The sequence below is a fragment of the Nannospalax galili genome, unplaced genomic scaffold, assembly GCF_000622305.1.
Source record: "Nannospalax galili isolate Female #2095 unplaced genomic scaffold, S.galili_v1.0 scaffold235, whole genome shotgun sequence".
NCBI classification, from domain to species: Eukaryota; Metazoa; Chordata; class Mammalia; order Rodentia; family Spalacidae; genus Nannospalax; species Nannospalax galili.
The window spans coordinates 105,785-112,118 of record NW_008338118.1 but is presented as its reverse complement, the minus strand read 5'-3'; positions in this window follow the sequence as shown (position 1 = coordinate 112,118).

Sequence of the window (6,334 nt, the reverse complement as noted above, 5' to 3'; positions counted from 1 at the left end):
TTGTGTAGTACAAGCCAGGAGTGGACTAAAAATTAAAAACTTTGTATCTGGATAAACCTGTTCAGACCTTTTAATAATTTTGCTTAAAATAAATTTCATTATCCCTTCTATTCTGGAAATATCTTGTTATGTTAATCTTTATATATAAATCTTACTACTGTAGTCCTTTTTAAATTCAGACCATTTTCAATTAGGGAAGAATTACATACAGCTGTCTGGGAAGAGCGGCTGGATGCTCAGGTGAGGTTATCCCTCCTTTAATGAAGGAATAACAACTGTCACCAAGCCCAATTGTGATAACCTTTTATAAGCAGTCACAGCTGAAGTCACGAAGATGGTAGTTCTTTGACTCAGAAGAGTACTGTGCAGCATCATTTTATTAAAAGAACATGGAATCCAAATTACATATATTAAGATAATATAGTGAGTTAACATTACCCATGTATGCACTGTGCTTTAAGTTCCCAAGTAGATCTTATAGAAAACACAAAACCATTAAAATTTTTTACTTTGTGTAGTTCAGAGAGTGGTCTATCGAAGGTGTAGAAACACAGGGTAAAGAGAAGCAACTGGCACCCAACCTGCAGCATAATCTCTTAAGGAAAACTGTGATAACCCTGCTCAGACTTTAATAAACTCTAATATTTATAAACAAATTTACTAAGCAATTAATATTTTACCTCATAAATATATAAAGAGATGAACCATTATCTTAAGTATATTATTGTGAAGTATAAATTTTGAGATGTCCTTGTAAGCCTTGAACCAGGTTTTAAATGACCAAGTCTCCTTTAAAGGTTTAGAGATAGCTTACATAGACTTGGAAAATGTTTCTTCTATATAAAACATATCTAAATGCAGAGATAAATTGCACCCTGGAGCAGAAGTAATCATTTTTAAAATTTGTATTCTTAATAGGAATAAAGTTTATATTCTCAATTTAACAATTTCAGCTTACATGAGAACTTACAAGTTATTTTGATATCTAGTAAATTATTTAAAAATGGTTCCCTTGGTATTAAACATAACTCTACATATTCACAACAGTCTCATACAATAAATACTGTGGTTAGACACAATGTCATGACAAACCAGTTTCAAAACCAAGACCGATTACCTTGATGAAATTCTGATCAGATGTATATATAAAAGAAACTCTTAAAAACCAGCAGTACTTTACATATACATCCATACACACACACATACACATATGTATGAGAATCTCATCTCGAAAATGGCTGTGCAGAACAAAGCCATACACACTGATGCTAGACATAAGGACTTCACTTGAAATCATTTTCAGAAATATCATTTACATTTTAATATGGTAAATATTTCTAACTGGGTTTCAGACTCAACAAGTGATGGAATACAGAATTATACATTTCACTCGCACTTAAAGCTAACCATAGCCAGAAGTTATAGTATGATTAAAACAAGCTCATGCTTAAACAGTTTTCATTAAAGACAATTTCATGAAATGAGAAGGTAAAGAATAGGGTGGTAAGTATTTAGTCTTAATAAGGCAATATAGAATCAATCTATTATTAAAGACCATTTAAGATTGAAAATACCAAAAGCCTAGAGTATAAGAAAATAGTTTTCATGAGTATGATTCAATTACAGCTGTCTATAGTTAACTCTTTCTCATAGTAGCATGCAGGAACTTAGAATGAGAGGTGAAAGCACAAGAGCACAGCACACAGGGTCAGAGGAGCCAGCATGCCAAGTCTACGGGGCTGGAGGTCTGTGACAGCAGCAGCCCAGGCTCAGGGTGGTCCTTTGCTTCCTTTGAGGAAGAAGGGAGGGGGAAATCCTGGGAAAGAAACAAATGCAAAATCATATCACTGACCAGTGTCTAAGAAGACACACTGTAGAGATCAGTGGTGAGTTAATTCGCAGAGATGGCTAGCGGTTGTTCAGTGTATGTGAAAAAGTATGTGGTAATTTTTACAAGATAAACATAATGTCTATAAGTAGTTATTCTGAGCACATTGTAGTTCTCTCGTTTTGTCCCAGTCTGTTCTGGAGTCAAGACTGGCTCAGGCCATCGTGGGGATTGGTTCTTACAAGGTACTAGCTCTAACCCAGGTGTCCTCTAGCCAGAGAAACAAAAGCACCGCTGCTACCTGGCCATCTCCAGGAGCCTGGGGAAGCTCTTCCAGGTATCAGAGACTTCCATTCAAGCCAAACTAAGATTCCTGGTTTCAATTACTGATAGGAGTTTTAGAAATAGCTAATATAAAGGTAGTTTAATGCAGACTTAAAAATGAGAGCTAAAGGCAAGAGTTGCTCCAAGGGAGAAAAGTACAGAGCCACATCTAAGCCAGCAGTTTCCAAGGACCCTCCCCCAAACAGGCCACATTTGCCTACATACAGAGTGGTGCTGCAGGAAACAGAGGGAAAAGGACAAGGCCAAAAGGGTGAGACAGGAAAACCAGTCCCAGAATTCATCTCCAGCAATGAAGATGAATTAATATACTAGATCAAACCTATAACCAACAGGAGCTCAATTTTCCCAAACCATTTTTAGGCCTTTAGAGGCCTGAAAGCAACACAAACTGGACAGGAATGTCAAAACCAAAATACTTTCAAAGCAAACAAACCAAAGTGATACCTTAAAACAAACACTATGAAAGCAAACCCAAACCAAAAGTATGTAATGAATAAGGGACTTAACCAACTCAGACACTGAGTTTGGTCTTTGAAACAGAGTCTCCCTGTAGCCCCAGCTGTCCTGGAACTCATTGTGCATACCAGGCTAGCCTTGAACTCACAGAGATCTGCCTGCCTCTGCCTCATGAGTGCTGGGATTAAAGTTGTGCACACCTCACCCAGTTTCAAATACTGTTTTGTATAAACAATTAGCACTTAAAAGTTTTGTGAAACAATAGACGTAGAGACATTGTCCAATAAATTTAAAGATGTTTAGGGTACCCAAATTTATAAGGCCTTTGAATGTACTATGAAAATATCCTTATTTATAAATCTGTACATGTATTTTAATTAGGCATGCCAAAATAAAGCAAAATAAAACCAATAATTTTGTTCACAGTAAATGAATGAAAATAATGACTAAAGTGGCCAGTTTGTTCTGATGGAAACATGAAGACAATGATCACAAACACACTATGACAAAATTACTTGAGCTCTCAACACACGAGAAAACTTATACATGACATAATTGCATGAAATCCCCCAAAACACATGGAAAATGATTATCATAGACACACATGACATAATGCCACAAACTAGGTGCATGCAAAACACAAAAATCAAGGAGTTTGATTAGGATGGTCTTTTGCATGTAGGCACTCATCCTTTAAAGGTAGATCAGAGAACACTTCCTCCAAAATCTCTTCATAGCTATGGAGAAGTTCTCCCTCCTGGTAAGCATGAGGCTGGGTTTTAGGGTTCAAGTAGCCTCCATTCAGGCTTAAGGATTCTTATCCAGCATGACCTGATTCAAGTCATTGGACTTCACAGAAAGTTTTTAATTTGGAGAGTTTTATCTTAATGCCATAATTTCCTGCATAGCTTAGTTTAAAGTTGTCCAGCATCACTTGGAGGACAGTCTGGGTCTGACACTGGGACTAAGAGGAACCCATCTGAAATTTTATATGTGCCTGGGATTTATGTAATATGTGCACAGGAGGGAGTGGAGAGTGCTAGTCTCCCTCATTCAGATTCCTTCCTAGCCCACCACCTCTCAGTGACTTAAGAGGTCTTACCTTAGGGCCACATGTATAATCCCAATGCTAGGTCCACCTGAAGGTGAGTGCCCGTTTAGGTTACAGCAGAACTCAGGGTGAGGCCTAGTCAGATTCTGTGGCCTCGCAGAGCCATAGAACCATTACTTTCACACATTCACATGCAATCATTCAAAATTTAAGACAGTTGTTCCCTAGTTATTCTCACTAAATTCCTCTTCTACCTAAAATGGGGCCATGTCAAGGTTAAGCTATGGCCCAGTTTCCTGAATGATTCCTGTTTTACCTTAAATGGAACCAGCACCTCAGAATCACCTTAAGATTAAGTTCTGGTCCCCATTCCTTCCTGACCAGAGGCCAGGGCCATCTTGGAATCACATCAAGACTTTGTGTGGAGCCTCCTGTGGGGGTTCAGCCTGCATTGGCTCCCACCTGTCTAACCTGGGGCCCATTACCTGGTCTGGAAGTCCATTCTGGGTCTCCATCTCGCTTCACCTGATGAGAGACTCTGGTCAAGGGCTATGCAGCTCTCTCTGGCCTTCTGGAAGGAGACCCTGAGAGGACATTCTTCGGGGGTGCACACTTCTCTGTTCCAGGGGCCGAGGGGGGGCTGCAGGGTCCAGAGCGACAGCCTCTATTACCAACAATGGTAAGGCCACTTGATCTCACTAGGGTCTCCAGAAATGTTACAGAAAAATCAGAGACCAACAGCCAAAGTCAGGTGAGGAGAGGAAGTTTAATTTGATGCTAGTGGGACTGACACCACAAATCAAAGAAGTTAGACCCCCTGTTCAAGTTTTGGAGGGGTTTTATACTCATGTGAGGAATGCAAGCAAAAGTTACATGGCATAGACATGGTAATTAGATAACAGAGGGCAGCAAAGGTAATAGAAATGCAAAGTTACAGGCATGTTTCAAAAGCCTTAGGCAACAAAGATTTCTATACAGGAATGTGATAGGTTTGGAAAACAAAGACTTCTGTTGCAAGGCAGAGTTCACGGAAAAAAAAAAAATCAATACCATTTCGGTAGAAAGTAGTAAGGTAAATTTTTATTACCACCAGTGGGCTGTCTATCTCAGGAGTAGAAGCAGCCCCTGAACATTAGCAGTTTAGGGTTTTTATAGGATTACAGAAAGCATAGTTTAAACAGAATATCTGTGAGCCAATCAGGTTTGTACAACATAACAGAATTGGAATTTACCAATCAACAGTCTGTTAAACTGCATGGGCAAGCGAGGCAAGTGCACAACTCTACAATTTTTAAAATTAGTCAACTACCTAGCCATAACAAAGCATTGTAACAGAAGTCAAAATCAGCAGTTACCAGATGATCACTGAATAACAGGGTGGTCTCATACTGCATGTAAAGGTGACCTGAAATAGCAAGCAAGTTACAGAAGCAAAACAAGCAGTTAGCCAGATGCAGGATGTCCCAGATCAACATGTTTCACGGTTCTGTGGTTAGGCCATTTTCTCGGGACTCAAGGTTGCCCCCCTTCTGGGTATTTCTCATAAGTAGAACAGAAGTTACTGTTGAAATAGCTGCTCTGGGCAAAATGGAGTAACTTGGGTCAGGTTGCTAATACATTTCACTTCTATCCTGGATAACCACAGAGGGGGCAGGGGAATATTCTTGTTCGCTTCCCCATTTCTATCTCTAGGCTTTCCCTGCTTCAGAGTTCTTAATTACCATCACATTGCAAAAGCTTTTAGCATCTAATATGTGCTTCTCTTTCTATAGTAGATCTACCTGCCACTGCCTCCAGAGTGCTGGGATTAAAGGCATGTACCACCATGCCCAGCTTCAAGATTATTTATTAATATGCAGAATTGTACATTTATGCATTGCTACTTAATCTCTCCAATAGAACATTCCTTCTCTTCCCTGTTCTTGTCTCACCAACCCCAAAGAAGGAAGCAAGGGTGAAGCAAGGAGTGTTTTATTCCTGGAGGAGTGAGAGCTCAGATTTGAAAGTTTTCAGCAGCCCCATGCTGCCATCTAAGAGCAAGTCTTTGGCAATAGGAATAACTTTTCTGGACTAATGACTTTTAACTAACCTGAGAAAAAACATGTGCTCTGTGTCTTGTGACTTGGGCACCTGATCTTATTTCCTTGGCAACCTCAGTTTGGTAGCCACCAGAAAAGATAATGAATGCAGGTATGTCTGAGAATTAACATATCAAAGCTCTGAAAAGGAGTGCATCCATCTCCATTGCACACAGTGGAGACTGGGAAGGACACATGACCTCAGATGAATAACATATTCTAGAACTAGGAATGAAAAGACCTGATGGTCTGTTAAAGTTAGGGTGGAACCAAGCTTATAGTTCCCCAATTGAAACTGGAGAAACCATTTTGAATCAAATTATGGGTGCAGCCTGACTTGGGGATGCAGTTGCAAAAAACAGTTCTATCAGCACAGTTCCAGGAGACAATGGTTCCAAGAGATGTCTAGGGGAACAAGTGCCCTTCAAAAGTTCAAGCCACTCCTTTTTTTTTTTTTTTTTTTTGGTCTTTTTGAGACAGGGTCTCCTTGTAGCCCCAGTTGTCCTAGAGGTCACTATGTAGACCAGGCTGGCCTCGAACTCACAAAGATCTGCCTGCCTCTGCCTCCCAAGTGCT